Source organism: Schistocerca serialis, chromosome 3, assembly GCF_023864345.2.
Source record: "Schistocerca serialis cubense isolate TAMUIC-IGC-003099 chromosome 3, iqSchSeri2.2, whole genome shotgun sequence".
Classification (NCBI taxonomy): domain Eukaryota; kingdom Metazoa; phylum Arthropoda; class Insecta; order Orthoptera; family Acrididae; genus Schistocerca; species Schistocerca serialis.
Window position 1 is genome coordinate 844,994,572 of NC_064640.1, and position 20,782 is coordinate 845,015,353.

Here is a 20,782-nt window from a genome sequence, read left to right on the forward strand (position 1 = left end):
ACTTGATATTTCAACAAACTGAAGGAGAAAAAGTCATAAATTTCTCTATCCCTGTACTTCTGAAACTGTTGCAAGGAATTAGCAACTACAATTTGCCTTTTAGCTGCCACTCTTCTTCTGAGGATCTATGGACCCCATAACTGTTAGAGATGCATACAGGGTAAACTTCCTGAATACACAGTAACATTTTAATCTTCTGTCACCAAATTTCAGCAGAGTAAAATAAAATAATTTATTTACTTTTTGCTGTTTTCTCCTTATCATTTGAAGTTATTTATTTCTCAAATGTGTCATAGGTACAAAAGTGAAGGTTTAAATCAGTATTATGTTTCTTGAACATTCACGCCAGTAAAATATTAGGTAATATTGCTGCAACTAACATTTTTACAAGGGAACTTTGAAAAGAAGGTCACACATTATTAAATCAGGTCAAGTAACTTTTCTTGAAAGCTGCACTAAACTTTAATGTGACACAGATACATGACACTATGTTTCAACAATGTCAACAAGTTTCTTTACACAGCAATTGGAATGTTCTATGAATCGTTCAATTCTGTGATGATAGAATTCCACTCCTTGGTCATGGACCCATCTGAGAACCACTGTGTGACCATCCTCATCATTGGAAAATCTGTTTCTCACTGATATGCTTTCAGCTTGTTAAAAAGGTAGAAATCACATGGTGCAAAATCTAGACTGTACAGTGGATGCTTCCAAGCCTCGCATCAAAAATGTCGTTGCAAAGCTCATGTTGTGCACACCATGTGGGTTGTTGCACTGCTGTAGAGGACAACAATGTCTTTGCTTAATTTTCCACACCTCTAGTTCTTTATACCAATGTGTAGTGATGTCACAGTTGCACAGTACAAATCACCATTGGTGGCTGTGCCCTTTGGCACAAACTTTGTGTACACAACTCCTTAACATTCAAAGAAAACAGTGGCCCTGACTTTCCCTGCTGATGTCACAATTTTACATTTCTTCCATAGGAGTGAGGTGGTGAATCACCATTGCATTTGTTGAAGGCGTGAAATGCTGGAAACCTGTCCCATTGCACACAATGGTGAAGTTTAGGAAATCATTGCCTTCCACTGAGTATAGCTCAAAAAGTCCTCAAATACTGTAAACCTTGTGTGCAGATGACAGAGATTACAGAACCAAGTGTGAGCACAATTTCTGATACTGCAGATAACCACAGATCACAGAATAAACACTGCAAATTGAGATGTGTGTCTGCTGAGCAATATTCGCGATAGTCACTCAGCAATTGCTACGAACCAATTCCTTAACTCCCTAGACACTGTCATCTGTGGTCCTTCCTGATCGGTATCACTCACATCTGTGTGGCCTTGGTCAAATCGTTGGCACTGTTTCATTATGGATGGGCATTTGGGATATATAGCACCAATATTTCATGGTGAATCTGTGTGCAATTTCAGGGTTGCCAAAAGTTTCCCCAAGTGAAATTCCCTGATATTTCCCTGATTTCCAGACAAGTTTTAGCATTTTTCCCTGACAAATTTTGAGGTCTCAAGGGTAAGTAAAGACATAAGTTGACAAAAAAAGTAAGGGCTTATGTATTTCTAAATGTGTGAGCAAAAATCTTAAGTACTAACATCAACATCTTGTCTAATGAACTGCTTTTACATGGAGAAGGTAAGCCAAATGATATATATGTTTCATTAAGAACACATGTTATTTTATTTCAATAAAGCAGAACACATTTGGTTACAAAAATACGCATTTTGTTGAAGTCACAAGACAGATTTAAAATACCTTCACTGTTTTCAGAAACAAGTTCAGAAAAAAGTAGGCCTCTTGAAAGAAATGTATAAGGTGGGAAGAGTTATGTAAACCAACACTGTAGGTGACCGCGAATAAAATGTTGGTTCTACTATGTTTGTTACTGTCGGTTATTGCCCACTGTGTTATGTCTATTATCCTACAGGTATTATGTGCTTTTTCTTTCAAGAAACACATCAGTACATAGTGTACAAACTGCCAGTGACTGCCGCAATTTTCTTCTTCTTATCATCCATACTTCCTAATATAGGAGTATTAACTACACTCCTGGAAATGGAAAAAAGAACACATTGACACCGGTGTGTCAGACCCACCATACTTGCTCCGGACACTGCGAGAGGGCTGTACAAGCAATGATCACACGCACGGCACAGCGGACACACCAGGAACCGCGGTGTTGGCCGTCGAATGGCGCTAGCTGTGCAGCATTTGTGCACCGCCGCCGTCAGTGTCAGCCAGTTTGCCATGGCATACGGAGCTCCATCGCAGTCTTTAACACTGGTAGCATGCCGCGACAGCGTGGACGTGAACCGTATGTGCAGTTGACGGCCTTTGAGCGAGGGCGTATAGTGGTCATGCGGGAGGCCGGGTGGACGTACCACCGAATTGCTCAACACGTGGGGCGTGAGGTCTCCACAATACATCGATGTTGTCGCCAGTGGTCGGCGGAAGGTGCACGTGCCCGTCGACCAGGCACCGGACCGCAGCGACGCACGGATGCACGCCAAGACCGTAGTATCCTATGCAGTGCCGTAGGGGACCGCACCGCCACTTCCCAGCAAATTAGGAACACTGTTGCTCCTGGGGTATCGGCGAGGACCATTTGCAACTGTCTCCATGAAGCTGGGCTACGGTCCCGCACACCGTTAGGCCGTCTTCCGCTCATGCCCCAACATCGTGCAGCCCGCCTCCAGTGGTGTCGCGACAGGCGTGAATGGAGGGACGAATGGAGACGTGTCGTCTTCAGCGATGAGAGTCGCTTCTGCCTTGGTGCCAATGATGGTCATATGCGTGTTTGGCGCCGTGCAGGTGAGCGCCACAATCAGGACTGCATACGACCGAGGCACACAGGGCCAACACCCGGCATCATGGTGTGGGGAGCGATCTCCTACACTGGCCGTACACCACTGGTGATCATCGAGGGGACACTGAATAGTGCACGGTACATCCAAACCGTCATCGAACCCATCGTTCTACCATTCCTAGACCGGCAAGGGAACTTGCTGTTCCAACAGGACAATGCACGTCCGCATGTATCCCGTGCCACCCAACGTGCTCTAGAAGGTGTAAGTCAACTACTCTGGCCAGCAAGATCTCCGGATCTGTCCCCCATTGAGCATGTTTGGGACTGGATGAAGCGTCGTCTCACGTGGTCTGCACGTCCAGCATGAATGCTGGTCCAACTGAGGCGCCAGGTGGAAATGGCATGGCAAGCCGTTCCACAGGACTACATCCAGCATCTCTACGATCGTCTCCATGGGAGAATAGCAGCCTGCATTGCTGCGAAAGGTGGATACACACTGTACTAGTGCAGACATTGTGCATGCTCTGTTGCCTGTGTCTATGTGCCTGTGGTTCTGTCAGTGTGATCATGTGATGTATCTGACCCGAGGAATGTGTCAATAAAGTTTGCCCTTCCTGGGACAATGAATTCACGGTGTTCTTATTTCAATTTCCAGGAGTGTATTTTCAAAGTGCCAAAATGTACTAGAATAAATAAAATGTCTATAAAACACCGCACTATACAATTTACTTGCGGTGAGACAGTCACAGTTCCTGAAATCCATCGTTTGTGGTCTCTGCCCTGCCGAGAAGCACCACAGTCCTGGGTCCATGGATAAACTATGAAAATCTGCCGCATTACATCACACACAGACAGACCCAGCCTGTGGGAAGATCGGTGAGACTAGATCCGACAGGCAGGGCCCACACATTAGTGGGAAAGTATGGGCTTCAGATTGGCAGGTCCAATCCAAGATACCCACAGAAATGGCCTGCAGTTTTGGCCCATCATGGAAGTCCACTCATGTGGCCAGCTATTCACGTATCACAGACACTATGTCGATGAAATGAGACCGCGGTGATCACCCACACAACAGAGTACTTGCGTAAATACTAATGAGGATAGGTAGCAACTCACCGTAAAGATGATCGCTGAGCCCCACACAGACACATAGAAAAGACAATCACACTCTCACAACTACATTTTTGGCCATAGCCTTTGTCAGAAAACGAGTCCACTCACACAATCACTCAGACACAACTCAAGCACACATGACCACTGTCTCTGGCCACTGCGTCGATAAGCTCTGATAATCACATCCAAACAAACTACTACTCATGACGCCCTGCCTCTCATCGGCAGCTGCTAGGCTAGCAGCAAGTAGTGATGGCAGCACTGACCTCAAGCTGAGGGGAGGGGTGGGAAGCGGAGAAACAGTAAGAATGAGAGAGTCTGAAAGTGATGCATGTACTCAGCTGTGCCAAGCCAGTGACGAAGCATGACATTTAAGTAAACAAACAATTTCATGCTACAGAGACAAAAAAATATGAGATTTTTTCCAGTCCCCCCCCCTCTATCTGATACTTCCCTGATGCGTTTGAAATTCCCTGATATTCCTGATTTCCAGAACTTGTAGCAACCCTGAGTTTAGATGTTTTGCCCACAAAAGTCATAGTGTCCCATGTACTTCAACTTTGGAGAATATTTTAAGCAGGAACACAATTTCACTTGCGCACTGTCGTGCACAATTTGTAGCATTAGTGGGCCTGCAACAAACCTGAAACACTTTCTCTTCTGCAACACCCCAGTCTTGTTGCACAATTGCCGTAGCATGAGATGACATGTAACTTATATGAAGTCCCTAAGATCATACATTACTGAAACATACTGCATATCAAGAAGAAACAGTTTAAGAAAAGATTTTATCCATCTTATGGATCGAAGGTAGTCACCGTTAAGTCAGTAGTTATATTTGTTCAGTATACAACACACAATCAATGTCCACATACTGATTTATTGTGTGTTGTATGCTGCATAACAGTAGCAGAAGAAAAATAAAAATTGTTGTTAGTCACACAGTCATATCAGTGTTTTTAAAGTTTTTTGAATAAATCATTCTAAGTTCATCTACATTTCTACAAATTAATCTACAAGTTGCACATGAATGCCAGATATTAGCAATTAACAGTTTAAGTTGGTCAATATTTATATTCCCTAAATAATTTCTTGTCTTCTCATAAGCTTGTGCCTGTCCTTTTGATGAACCTCTAATCTTTACAAGTGAAACACTTACCTGATGTTGAAAAATTCAAGAAATTCAATAATGAAAAAACAACACTTCTTTTTAAAGACAGAGTTAAGTAACATAATTTATTTATGTAAATGCCTCCCCAGGGCAGTGGCAGTTACAAAACCACAAAAGAATTATCAAAAATGCACTTAATGCATGCCTACATGATTAGGAGTAACACAAACATTCCAAGATAAAAGCCAATGCAAACATATTAATAACATGTAACCAGGCTTCACCTGTCTGGATCTACAGTTCACTGATGCTGACTGTCATGGAGCACTAAACGGTTAACTGCTGAATCATGACACATGTTCAGTCAACAGTTTTTCCGGATGTGCAGCACTTTTAAGGAATTATATTTGTTGTGGTATGCACAAGTATGAATATCGTATGCAACTATAAGTCAGACATGTTTTGTCACAATATGGCGGGAGACCCAAGATGGGGTTTTTCCCCTAGAGGGAAGCAGAAGAGCTACAGCTTCCTTAAGGCAGCATTTATTGTTCAAATCATTTACAAGTCTCAGAAGCTGGAATCCTGACAATATGGAATGACTGTTTCTGCCACTTAGCTGGTATAATGCACCAGAACACATGTTGGAACATGGCACACACTACCTTTCTTGTGCTTCACATTAGTTGTGTTTCTTTTCCAAGCAAATGCCATTATGGTTTCTTCATTCCCTTCTCCATTCTTGTCCAGCAGGGCTAATGCTTCATCTCAAATGATGTTGCTACCATAGAGATGTTGAAATCTAACTTGCTCAGTCTGTTACGGTAAGGACAGTTTGAGCAGACTGTAAATAATTTAGGAGTAAAGGAGACAACTCACCAAATAATAGAAATATTGATTTGTCGGCAGGCACACTGTAGCTGCACAGTGGTCTTTTTTTTTTTGTGTGTGTGTGTGTGTGTGTGTGTGTGTGTGTGTGTGTGTGTAAGCGCGGGCACACGCAAGTGTGCGTGTGTTTGCCCACGCATGCGTGCATGCTTACTCTAGCTTCTTGAAAGACTCGTCTGAAAGTGGTAAAGTTTTCATTATTTTTTGTGTGCCTGTTGATGACTCAATGCTTATACTATGTAGTGAGTTGTTTCCTCTACTCCTAAATTATTTTCTCTGTGTTTTATCATAACTCCGACCTAAAGATCCTACACAAATATGGTCTACTACGATATCTTGTGTCAATATCTTCATTCACATGCACATGGTGGAAAATTACTTCCATGGTGTACTGGCAAAGAATTGCTCTTCTACAGGAGCACGAATCTATCACATACAGTCCAATACCCTTATCACTGCTAGAATGTTGAGATAATTCTTGATCTGTGGCTGCACAATTGACCATTGGATGAAAGCTAGGGGAGATCTCCATCAGTAGCTCATGGCACCATTCCACCTTACTACTTCAATGATTTATTTCCGCTTATCTTGTTTCTTTAGTTAATTGCTTAGACACATGTATCACTGTTGTTATCTTATTCAGCCACATCAGAACAGTTCATTTACATGATGTCCTCTAACATCTAAGGTATAGTGATTCACACAGAACTATTTACAACTGGCTGACAATAATATGTTATTTGCATAGCTACTTAATAGCTGGATGTGACGATCAGGATGTACTGCCGCGGCATGTTATGTCATTTTGAATTTCTAATTCCTCTTGTATTCTTAATCGCTTTGCATTTGCCAGAGTTTTCATTTAGTGCCAATGTTTCTGTTCTAACAACGAACACAAAGCCATAAAATGGATACAATTTATTAGGTCACAGAATGACATCAACAAGAATACAATGAAAGTAGTTTACAAGTCTCTAGCACATTTAACGACTGAGGGACTGAAGGGTTGTGCATGCCCTTATAAAGATGCTATCAACATCAGGTGTCACTGGTGTAGTACTGTGCATGCGCAGCAGAACTGGTGATGGTGCTTGGTGACTAGGCTGCCCCTGGAACTGCCTCAGATACTTGAAGGTGGACCGTGTGAATGTCAGTGCGCACTGCACTTCGCTTAATGGCCCAATTTACATCTGCTCTGGGGAAGTAGATGTAGTACTGTAGTACCCAGAGAGTTATATCACTCTCCCTCCCCTGCAGAGGAGGAGGATGGTAGGGGGGGGGGGGGGGGGGGGGATGGGAGGGGGCAAAGACTAGGTGTCACTGTTCACTATGCTGTGACTGAAGAGATGTCCATAGCATCAGTCGACAGCCAAAGGCGTGAGAAGTTCTTGATACACTTGGACCATCATGTACGAATGTGAAGCGAGTGGGCTGAGGATATGCCTGCTGCCCGTGGGCCTTGGTGCGACCAGCGGACACAACCGGCAATGGGGCAGGAGCCATCTGGATGTCAGAGGACATGTCGAGGGGCGCTGACATGGGCAGCGATGACAACGGACTGGAGAGGAGATGCTCTGGTGATAGAAACCTGGCTTCCAGCCTCACTGATGGTGGCACCTGCTGCAGGAAGCGAGTCTGCGATCGGTGCTGGTGAAGCCCCAACCACTGGGTTAGGTGGGCATGACCAGGCCTGTTTGATTCCCAGAGTTGCCAGGGCCGATGAAGAATAAGGCATCGGGCCCGCAGCCAGAGTGGGTGGCCTCAATGTCCGTAAAAAAAATAAGGTTGAGCAGTAAGTGTTCTGTCCTGCCATTGGCTGAGAATGTGACGTCACGAAGGAACCGCCGCTGCCTCTGGAACAGCGCTACAAGACGCAGCCGGCGCATTTAAGCGATGTATTTGTGAAATGTTTCAGTTTCTACAGAAATAGTGAAAGGTAAATTGTTATTCTGCTATTTCTAGAAAGTTACTGCTATATTCTGTAACTTGTCTAGCTTTTAAACAGACACTGCTGAGTGCTGACTTTAATAAAATCAAGCGTCTATAGACCAAACTATACAAAAATAAGTGCAAAGTTCAATCTGTTTTGCAGTTCTCTACGAAGTAAACGTTCGAAATGAGCATTCAATTTACTAACTTTGGTTCTGGGAGAAGTGTTAACTTGTAGACAAGCTCTATGTAACGCTCATTTATATTCTGTTTATATCATGTCTACAAAAACACTGTCATTTTCACTCAAGAAATTATGCAACTGCCTTATTTGTAGGAAGCATTTGAATTACCTACCTGAACTGCCACAAACCCAAACACACACACACACACACACACACACACACACACACACACACACACACACATTCTTAATTTTCTCACACCTCAAACCTTTGGGTTATATTTTTATCAAGGTGGATGTATAATGTTTGCCCTAGTTGTTAAAATTCACTTATATAAAAGGGCATTGAATCAAAAAAGTGCTGCAAAATACGATTTACAGAAAATAGTGGTAAATTAACTTACCGAGTCCGCCGTTCAGCAAAGTTGGTATGTAGTGTGGGAAACAATAAGCCAATCCTTGTCACTGTCAGTGTAGAGTCTTGCTAGTTGTGAAACAAACACAGAGGACCTTCACTTCTAGCACTAAGTTTATATATTATTTAACTTTCACAAATATGGTTTATTTACATTCTAAAGCGATGACAAATACCACTTTCTTGCTTTCCGTTGCTGAGCGGCAACTGCTTTCTTCGACTTGTGCTCTGCAGACAGCCAACGCAGTCGGATAAATGTTCTCGCCCTAGAGTAAATCTTAATGATTTCTGGGTGAATAGTGGGCAATAGCTCGGTAAGTATAGCGCACAGGTTCTTGGTGTCACCAGTTTCCCTGGACAAACTGTCGTGTCCATGGATCTGGGCAAAAATTAATTCAAATTTGCTAATTGTTTCGAGCCACGTTTCTGAAGGCACAAGCAAACCCCTATGAGAAACCATGCCCAGCCATCCTCTCGATGTCTCCTCAGGCAGTGTCAGTAACTCCCCAGTGGGTGTGGCCAATGATCTGTCATACTGTCTGCATCGATAAACTACATATCCAGCAAGATATTTAAATCCTTCAGTGCTACAATCAGAAGCCAGTGACATTGGAGGCACATCAGATTCTCCTACTCCAAAATCTAAATCTTCTATCTCCTTCTCTCCTTCAACCATTGCCAACGCCTCACACATATCAGGCAGAATATTGCCAAAAACAGTTGCAGTCACGAATCTTCCTTCTTCATCTGGCTCAACAGACGATGCATTTGAAAGTGAAATATCATGAGCGTTTGCTCCCAACAACAACAGTCTTATCCGGCTCTTTGCCTCAACTGGCAATGGATGATCATAAAAACGTCCAAGGCCTCTTAAAAGAGAAAAAAAGTTCTCCAAGCAGTCTTGATTTAATCTTGCTGTAAGAAAATATTCAATATTATAAACAGCTAAGTCACTGAACAGACCCAAAAGTGACCCAACAGTTTTCAAAAATCCTTTCTGGAAGGGTAGGAGATGTTTTGTGTTGCCAACACGCATTTTCTCACAACACTTAGAAAATTTACGTAGGCACTGTTCTTGGTCTTGAAAATTGACACCAAATCCACAGGCTAGTGATTTATTACTTTCTTTTGTCCTTGAATTAAGTACATCGAAAGTCTCACCCACCATTTGTATGAAATCACTGGCGTGTCCTTCTTCAGGCACCAATTACCGAATCGCCTGTGCAGTTGTATTTGATAGCAGCTGAGCTGCTTAGCGTACTCGCTGTCGCTCTCTGCCCTTCACTATAATGTGTTGCTGAGATAACTTAGGACATATTTTCATCTCGCCACTGTCCAAAACTAACAGTTTCTAAACACAGTTTTTGTCACAGCCTTGTTTTCCAACATTATTCCTTGATCCAGCAAGTGGTTCCTTAAGAGTTTGAGGAAATGGGGAACGTCAGCAAACACCCACACACGTCTCATAGAATCACACGGGTGTGGAAAACAAGTATTTTCATGAGTAACGCCAAGCTCCTTCCAGACAGAACTATTCTTTGCACCCATGTCTGCCACTGCAGCCACAACTTTGTAGCAAATGCTGGCCAGGGAAACAATTACTTCGTTCAAGAGTGCTGCTGTCATCTGAAGGTCAAAATTGAAATAGATAGGCTGCTTTCACGTTGCAAACAAGCCTCGGACCATGACAACAAGGACATTACTGTGAGGTCCAAGAATCCAGTCATCTTGCTGATCGTAACAAATTCTACCGTCAATGTTCATTTCATCAAATGACAAAACACAAATACGTTCCCTGTCAGTCAGTGTTGCAGCCTGCATTTTCATCATCACTAAAACATCCTTCAAAATTCCTGGTTGGCAACTGAAACTGTGATTAATCCAAGAACGCAAGGTTGACACTGCTGGTAGAGGATATCCGAGTTTTTCTCTGAGAAAATTGTAACTCTTCTGCAAAAGAGCACGTAAAGTAATAGACTTACATCGAACCCGTTTTGAACCACGCAACAAACTTCTAATTTGATTGGGTGAAAATATTTTACTCAGTATTCGATTAGTTTCACGAGACACAAGTTCCTTTTTATTTAATTATTCTTCGTGCAGACGTCGTTTCATTGACAGCTGACCTCTAAGATCTTTATTACGTGCTCGCAATTTCATGCACATGTTCCTTAGATGAGCATTTCTCCTCTGTAGTGACGCTACAGAATTCTGTAAAGTGACTTTATGTGGATCACTACAAAGAACTTCATCTGTAAATGTATACATGTCAACATTCCTCTTCAATGGTGAGAGCTTCTTTAAAGTCTCTAGGCTTCTTCTACGAATTTCACGTTTGTTAAAATGTTCTTTCCTTTCTTCTATTGCAATCGGTGTGTTCTCACTGGCGCTACTACCACAAGGCAAATTGCAAGACGGATATGCATCACTCTTAAGGATTAGTTTCCGCGGTAAATTTAACAGTTCTGAACGTAAGTCCCGGATATAATCCGTTTCCTTGAAATGACGAGAGCATATTCTAGCGTTCCCTATGTTCTTTCCTAAAGCATTTTGAAAGCCAAACCTTTTGCAGACTTTCATCACGTGGGAATCAATGCAACAGTATTTCAGTCCCTTTTGTATTGCGATTGTGAGAGTTACAGCCAACAACAGCACAACCTGGCATTGCTTCCACACACTCAAATACTTCGAACAAACACTCACTGCACAAAGATAACCAAACAGAAACGAGAACACGCACGAAACACAACACGGACGAACCACGACAACACAAAGCTCAGACGTACACTTCGTGCGCGCAAAAAACTGTTCCTCAGTGACGTCATGCGCAGAATGTCAGAAATGGGTTTCCTTCTGCGCAGCAGTTACTGCTCCCTCGTGGGTGGCCTGAAATCATCCTGGGACTGAACTGTTTCCAGTGGCAAGCCACAAGTTGATATTTGGTGTGAACTGTGATAATTCAGTGACCGTACTAGGTGTGGACGGATGACAGCTAGAATCCATTGAGCGTGCTGTCCAAATGCCCTGACACAGGCTGATGTTTGGACAAGCCATTTTGCCTTGCCACTTGACTTCAGATGGAAGGGAGACACCATGATGTGGTTAATGCTATTGTGTGTACAAAAGTCCTTGAAAGACTGTGCCACAAACTGAGGACTATTGTCCAAAACCAAGGTGCAAGAGTTCTCCTATCAAAAATATCTATGATAGGGCCTTGACAGTCACGCCTGCTATCGCAGATGGACAATGAATAACATAATGAAAACAAGAAAAAGCAATAACCAGAAAGTTTCTAAAAAAGGACCAATGAAATTAAAGTGGACATTTTACCAAGCTGGCCGAGGCTCAGAGCAGTTTACACATGTAGCAAGAGATGAACATCCAACTCCTTCTTGGGCCGCCTTACCCTATTTGCCACAAGTGGCTTCTCCCTTACATCCAACAGTGGTGTGCCCAAAGTGCTGGCACTTAAAACAGTGCATTAGGGTGGGGAAATAAGGCCACATGCTTAGGCAAATGAAACCTGCCTTCACATGCTCTGGAAGTTTTGTGCTGTCGGAAGTAAGTATAAAGGAGTCCAATTTCACTATACCACCATTCACCCTTTTCATCACGTTTTGCACATCAAAAATGCATTCATTTTTCAGTTCTTCTCTGGGAATGTCAAGTAGATCCCTGCAAGTCACAACACCTTTGTTGTAGTTCCAGGTGTTGTGCAGTTTTGTTTCTATTGTATGTCCCTGAGGCATCTAGCTTTTTGGAGGTTAGCTGCTTGCTGGGAATTAGAAGTTCCAACTAACAGTGTCCCATTGCTCAAGCACTCGACTGACTTTAAAGAGCCACAGATTCCTTCTAAGCACTTCTGGATATAGGAGGGTGAAACCTTCTCAAAACTACTCCCTTTCTGCTAGACTATTAAAAACACATTCTGGCCAGCAGCACGTGTTCTGTTACTGTAAATAGCAGCACTCTGAATAAGTCCTGAATCCAGAGGACTGGCTACACAAGTCATCGCATTCAATCAAGTGCTAAGACCTACCCACCCTTCCCACTGGGAGGATGAAGAAAAAATTTTGAAGGATACATCTTGGTAAAATGAGCAGCTAGGGAGATAAGAGTCCACCTAGTCAGTGCCCGATGTGCCTAGGTAAGCCTTATAAAACTGAGGTGTGGTTAGAATGTTTATAAACAGTGAACAAAAGCACTGAAGGGAATATCTATTACCACAGCAAAAGTTTTTTTTATTTAATTAAAGAAATATTACTATGAGTGACAATTTGGCAATCAGATAATTAGATCCAATGCTTCTCAACACTCAAGGGATGGTTGGATTGAGGGTGAAAAGTATCTGCAAATCTTATGAAACAATGTGATGGCTTGTTACTGTAAAATATCAGCTTTATTATCTCCTTACAAATCACCATATGATTACCTATACAGTGAAACCTCTTTATAACATTCCTCCATATAATGTTTTCCTCTATGTTACATCCATTTTTTTCGGTCCCGACTAAAAGCCCATATAAACAATGTTAAATTTTCCTCTTTACTGCGTTTCCTCTACATTACAGTTTCCTCTACATTACAGTTTCCTCCATGTAACGCTCATATTTTTGGAACCCTGGTCAATTATTTACCTCTTTATAATGTTTAAGTGACTGGATGTAGACGCATCATTTTCCGTTCTGTGGATTCACAGTTTGCACCGGCTCGGAAAGCCCGCGCTCAGCATATTTCATATGTCAGCGGCAGAACCCGGTCACATTACATGTGACACACATTCTGCTTGCGATCTTTATGGCACCATTTCAGTCGATGCTTTGTATTCGTAGCGTGTTGTGTGAGCTGAGCAGCAAACAGTTCGTGTGCCTAGTAAGTGTGTGTCTTCGCTATAACGTTTTTTTAAAGCTTTCATCAGTGGACATGTGTGAAAAGCGGAAGAATATTTCTCTGGAAGAGAAGGTTTCTGTTATTAAAAAAGTGGAGGCATCTCCTGGCGTGAGTCGCGTGGAGCTAGCGAAGCAATTGGGACTGGCCCCTTCAACACTCAACACTATTATGAAAAACAGATCGTCGATAATGGAAGGGTTTGAGAATTGTAGAAATTCCAAACGTATGCATTTGAAACCATCGACTTACAACGAAATGGAGAAAGTTTCATTAACTTGGTTTCAGAAAGCATGTGCTGCAAACATTCCTATAAACGGAACTATTTTGAAGGAGAAGGCGCTTCAAATATCACTGCAGTTAGGAATGGACAATTTTAAGGTGTCCAATGGATGGATTGATAAATTTCGACAGCGTCATGGTGTTGTGTACAAATCGGAATGTGGAGAAAGTAAAAGTGTGGACGAACCAACTGTAGCTCAGTGGATGCAGACTCTCCCTAATCTGATACAGGGCTACAAACTGCATGACATTTATAACGCTGACGAAACCGGCATGTTTTTCAATTTAATGCTGGATAAGACATTTACTTTTCGTGGGGAAAATTGCCATGGCGGTAAGAAGAGCAAGGAATGTCTTACCGTTTTGTTGTGTACAAATGCCGATGGCAGTGAAAAACTGAAACCTTTGGTTATCGGGAAGCCAAAAAATCTGAGGTGCTTCAAAAACATTTCCACGTTTCCGTGCAAATATACAAACAATGCCAAGACATGGATGACGAGTGAAATATTTTTACGTTTTCTCAGAGAATTTGACGCCAAAATGGGGAGTGCTGCAAGAAAAGTGCTGCTGTTTGTGGATAGATGTGCAGCACATCCAGCAGACGTACCCTTTCTGAGAAATGTGAAAGTAATTTTCCTGCCGCCCAACTGCACCAGCCGTCTGCAACCTTTGGACTTGGGCATAATACATGCCCTTAAGGTTAAATATAGGACAGCCCTTGTAAAAAAGGCCTTGAATTTGATGGACCAAAGAAAACTGGGAAGCTAGCAAAGCTCACAACTGAAGCTGAATATTTTACAGGCAATAAATTTAATTATGTACTCGTGGAGGGAAGTCAGTGCTGGAACTATTAAAAACTGTTTCACAAAAGCGGGATTCTGTGAGAATGAGATGGCAGCTCCTGTGGAAGAAGTTGCAAGTGATTTGCAAGAGTTTCACCAATTAATAGGCAGTGATTCTGTCACTTTTGAGGACTTTGTGGCTGTGGATGACAACGTGGTAACCACAGGAGTACAAAGTATTGAGGAGCTGACTGCAGAGAGAAGCTTGGAGAGTCATAGTGGTAGTGAAAGTGACAGTGACAAGGAAGATGACCCTGTGCCCTCATATACTAAGGTAGCTGAAGCCTTTGAAACATTCAGGAGATACATGATGGCCCATAGACTTGAGGACAGAACAGTAGTTCAACTTGCTCATTTGGAGCAAGAAATGATTGCCATAGAGTCTAGGAGAAATAGAAAACAAGCAAGCCTGCTTGAATATTTTAAAAAATCGTAGGTATGTTATTTTCAGATTGCTTAGGTTCCTAGAGTTTTGTGCAAATTTAAGTTCCATTTCATAATTTAATTATTGAAGTAATTTTTTTGTAACTAATTCTTTTTTAATCTTTGCCATTTACTGTGTTTTTATGTAATATGTTCAGTATATCATAAACAAAATTTGGCTCATATTCTATAATTCTTATTCTTGGGTGGGCACAAAAACCAAACTCAAAACACATGCAGCAGAATAAAAAACAGGTACATCAGTGCAAAAACAAATACATATTAATTAACCATGTGTGTGGATTAATGAGAAATTCATAAAAAAGAATTTAGAAATAATCAAACACCATACAGGCAAAGCAGCACCAGTAGAGCAGAAAAAAATAAAATGTATGACATAAACAAAAGTTATGAAAACTTAAGACCACTGTTAAATAACTCCTTTCTTGGAAAATTCTCAGTTATGTTTGTACTTTCAGACAAGTCATTTCCAAGAAGAGAGGTACAACAATAAAAGTGGAGAATTTTTACATAATCTCAATCTTGCAGTTGGACAGATTTTTGTTGAAGTAACACGAAGCTATCTCTTGACAGACCAACATTTATTTTTGGTTAACAGTGCTGTACATCTTCAATATACTTAAAGAGCAGCATCACAAAACCATCAAATGATGCTGCAACATTGACAATCAATTTTGGTAGAGTGACCATCATCGAGGCACAAACATTGATACATCGGATTAAAGGAAGGTTCCTCAGCATTGAGTACATAATTATTCTCAGTTGTAGCATCTGGGACTTATATGATGCTCCTTGTATTATAAAATTTTTTTTATATTAGTCACTAAGCACACATCCTTGCACGTATTAAGTCATCCAAGCATATGCACTTTTAGGGTACTGATAACACAAAGCACAATGCTTCTAGGGTCTCGTATGAAGAAAGACTGCTGCTCGTGGATCCAGTGGTGAGTTCCCTGTCACCAGTGCAAAGTGACATCCAGGCACAACTCAGAAGCTCGTGACACCTGTGGGTCTTGTCAGCCCATTGCCTTTTTGTCACAATTTCCACTGCTGCCTCACAGTTATCAGTGATCAACAGGTTTGTGAGTTGGCCAGAAGTTTTAATACTACAAGATCAGACACTGGGAGGTGTGACCTGCATCGTTACTTTGAAATAGACATTGTGTTTCACATATCCGGAATGGGTGACATCCAGCTGAGGTCACCATTGGGAGGCAGTGGTGTTTTCAACCATGGTGCAACTGCATGACAATCACCTCAGAAGAATGACACCAAACCATATTGTGCAGCTTCTAATGGTGTGGAAGATGGAAGAGTTGCAATCCCTTTTTGTGCTGAGGCCTGCTACGTAAAATTTTGAGCACTTTAAAACAGCCCTTACCCATTTGTAAAATGGTGACATGACACTGACTCTCCTGAGGAAAAGAAACTCATGTCTGTCAGTCATAGATCGACATACCCGACTGCCGAAGATGTTGCTGAATTGTCAGCCACTACTGGATGGGCCTTTGTCCCATCCCCATCTCCACAAACTCAGACTGTGGCTGCCACACACCTATACAAAAGCACTGTGCTGTTTCAAAGTCAAGAGAAGAGGATGATACTGTGATGATGCAATACAGAAAAGTTCAATTCTACCTGGACTCACAGGTATTTTTGTAAACTAACAATTACCTTTTTTTTTTTTTTTTTTTTTTTTCGTTGTAGGAGGAGTAAGTGTGGCAGTCTTACGGCTCCACACTGCCACACCAAGGAACTGGTAACATCAGAATATGGATTTACCAGGCACTATGGGAGATTAACTGCAGTAAGAATGCTCGTCTGCACCTAACCATCAATCCAGCCCTGCTACTATGTACACAGTTACACAAATAAACCCGTGTGTTACCATATACAGTACAAACTTATTTGGACCCCACAATAAAGAATAAATGCATACATTAGAGGACAGTGGCTACATAGTGAAAGTCTGAAATCATTTCATCCAATCAGTATAATTGGAAGGAAAGCATTGTTACAGTTTAATGAACCATTGACAACACGATCATTCTAGGTGAGACCCACATCATGGAGGTTTTCTTTAAAAAAAAGAAAAATCACAGCACAAAAATGTTTACATGATAACATTTTTTCAGACTGTAAAATTTCTTTACTGCATAACCCCACTTCTACGTTCCCATAATTAACGTTTTCCTACCGTTTACAACATTTTTTTATTGGTCTCATCAAGTTTTCTATGCTAAAAATGTTAATTTGCACTCTACTTTGTGCCAACATATTTATAATTTTCCCACGATTTACGCATTACGAAAAAATGTTTGTAGAGAAAAAATGATGCTGGCATGATGTTAGCTGTCCAGTAGTGTTTACAAATATTACGTGGTTAAGTTTCTTGACACCAGGGCACTCTACTCAGTGGATTTGAACTGGTAAATGTGTAAAAGTTGGAACAATTCGTGTCGTATCTCCCGCCGCTACCAAGCTCTACTTGGCATGGTGGCTGATGGCATGTGAGTAACTAGGTTCATTTGAATGAAGATATCCTGACCAATCACAACCATTTCCGAAATGCCTCTACTGCGCAAATGCAATTTCGTAATTGTTGTGAACATCGTGAGACCTTTCTCAAACCATATTTAGCGTGTTTCGGCGTATGGCCATTTGGAGCACTAGTTGATGCCGTCATTCACTTCGCATTGCTCAAATGTTTTTAGTTTAAACACAGTGCCGCTTACGTATTTTATTCATGCTGAGCAAAATGTGTTTCGAGAATTTATTCTCATTGTCAAATGCAGCATTTACATACGTATTTTAGTAATGTTACACGAAAAACAGTGTGTGTGTGTGTGTGTGTGTGTGTGTGTGTGTGTGTGTGTGTGTGTGTGTCTTCTACATTGCCGATGAGGTACAGAACCTAATAACCTCAAAAGGACAACTACAGTGCAAGAGATGCATTCAAACACCATACAAAATACTTATTTACATACTTGCACTTGACAATGAGAAAAAATTCTCAAAAAGTGTCATGCTAAGCATGAAAAAATATGTAACTAGTGCAGTATTTCATTATTTAAATAATGAATGACTGCTGCGGGCTTTCAAAAACATTGATTATGACATACAAAATTGAGTCAAAACGTTCCTACTTCCCAAACAGTTATCAGTTCCAGTTACATCAGCAGTTTTTATTCAATAATAAATCTTCATTAGATAATAAACAAGTCCCTGACAAATATTTTGATGCTTGTTATGTACATATATCATACACTGAGTGGAAGGCGGTATCCTATACGTAACTTTTACAGCTTACAACACTATTTCCCACATTTTACACCAGTTTGTTTGTTTTTTTTTTTTTTAAGTCCCTTGAAAAGTGTAAAAATGGGGTTTGGGGTTTCACTCTATATCCTTTTTCCATTTGCACTGCTGAACAGTTTAAGTTGTGAAGCCATTTTCAAATGTTCACATAGGCACAAGCCTTTGACTGGTCATGCTTTCTTCAGAGACAAAAAACAACAATTTACACATACAGCAGTGTAATCACGAAGTATTAACCATATCAACAGTTATTACTAACAGCATGACAACACGCATATACATTCACATTCAAAATTGTCTTTAAGACATGTCTGGCATTAAGTGTTTAGTTCTGCTTGATGCTGTCAGCAACAGCAGCTGTATGCATTTATACTCCATGTACTGATACAAGGTATGCCCTCTTATATTACCTATAAGATAGTGGACTACTATTGCAAAACATTTTACTGAAAAATCCTGACAAATTCTGTGAAATTTTCTAGATGCCTATGATCTTATTAGTGTTTTCAAAGTATTTCTTCACATGAAAATGATTTTAAAAACACAATGGAGACAACATACATTTATTGAACAGCAATATTGAAACAGAAAGATGTCTTTCAGTTAAAAATAAGTGCACTGAAATATTATTACATCACTGATTTTGTTTGTCTATTTTTATTCTATCAGTGTCTATGACATGAGATCATCGGACATGTCAGTAGATACCCACAACTGTTTCAAGTAGGGAAAAAAAAAACCACATCTGTGGTGTACTCCCAACACATTGCCACATGAATCATATACCTGTACAAGACCAAGGTGCAAGACCTGTCCTGTGCACTCACATAGCACATCCTATTCCAGTGCTAGAACAGGCATCCCCTACTCTATCACGGGCACTACCACCTAAAAGCAGTCATATCAATAAACCACCACTGCTTAAACTTTCGCACAATCTTTCATGCAGATACAACCAACAACCAACTGCCCACCCAAATGCGTGGCCATTGCCAAACTGTGTGTAACAGCAGGAATGGCCAACCAGCAGAAGAAAACATTACTAAGAACATGCTGCACTTCAATGGCTGCTTCAAAACCTGTGCCATCTGGATATCCTCCACTCCACCCCAAAACACAGCTTCTGTGAGGTATTTAGATAGGAATAAACCTTACAACACTTCCTCGAATACCACAATTCTCTTATCCTCAATCTCTGCTAGCCCATCCCACCCCCACCTCCACTGCCATTCCCACGTCCCTCATTTCACTCATTTTACACTCACTCTCTCTCCTCTCTGCAGTCTCCTTCTCCCTTTCAAAATGCACTCTTCCACTTCACTATATGCCACATGCAACTCCCCACACCTCACCAGTGCCACATTCCTATTTCTTTGCTTTGCTGCCTCTCCCTCTCAGCCCTCAAGTCACACTTCCTTCTCTTCCCCTCCCACCCACTCCACCCAATACAAGCCCCTCACCTCAGTCAAACTGCAGCACAAGTATAATGGGACACTAGTACCCTTATGTATATGTGTGTCATTTTGAACATGTTGTGTATCAGTTAGCTATGAAGATGCTTAGCAAAATTTTCAGTCTGGTTTGTGTGTCCACTGACCACTTAATGCCTCAAGAATATAGTGAGTGACCTTTCTATTCCTTTTCCAGGCTGGACTCTCCTTTTTATCAACTTAATACAGATTTTTATTTTAAACATACTCTTATTAGACTTATTAGTGAGTTTAATTATGTTTCTCCCCAGAATGTGGACTGAAGTTTGGAGCATTTAATTCATGGTGAGGCATCTGGTTGGTGTGGCCGCTATAGAGGGTGCTTACACAGATGTACATGTAACAGATACCTTCCCTCAAGCTATAGTTGTCAGTAACAAAGAAAATATTGTGTTAAGAAAAAAATTCATGGCAATAAACCACATTGTGAAGATAAAATTAACAAATTTAACTTTTTTTAAAAATGGGAATAAACATACAACAATGTACCATATTGTGCTAGGGAGCAGTTGACCATAAATTCAAATAAGTGCCTCTCAAAAGTACAGCAAAACAACAGTCCTTTGTATGACTGGAATGAATGGAGTAAATGGGGTTCTTGAAGCAAAGATATGAATGAATATTAACCTGTACTTCGGTCAATAGCCACTTCTGACTGGGTTAGAATGTGTGAGTCTACAAAAAAATATTTAGTATGTTGGACTATGGTTAATTGTGTATTCGCATTTGGTGAAGATGTATGCAAGTACACTCCACTGAATGCCATAAATGCAGTTTCACCAAACTTGCACAGAATGTTGTTTTGATGTTCACGGAAGTTTTCAAATTTTAAAAATTGTAAAAAACTCTGCATTAAAATAAATTTCACTTATTTACCCACGACAGCTGTATACTGGATAGGCATATTGATCAACAAAGTTGTCATATAATATCTGATGCTCTGTCTTATGTGAACTAAATAAATGGACAGCACAATTTTTTTGTTTCAGTGTGGTTAGGAACAAGTGAATGCAGAGAATCCTCGTCTGCAATGAGACTTGCACAACAAC

The 20,782-nt window shown here is 41.1% G+C and overlaps 1 protein-coding gene across 1 annotated transcript in view; it reads right to left on the bottom strand.

The window, feature by feature from the left end:
* LOC126470946 (WD repeat, SAM and U-box domain-containing protein 1-like) overlaps nucleotides 1–20,782 on the bottom strand; it is a 222,488-nt gene that overhangs the window by 144,428 nt on the left and 57,278 nt on the right. The gene's annotated exons all lie outside the window — the stretch shown is intronic.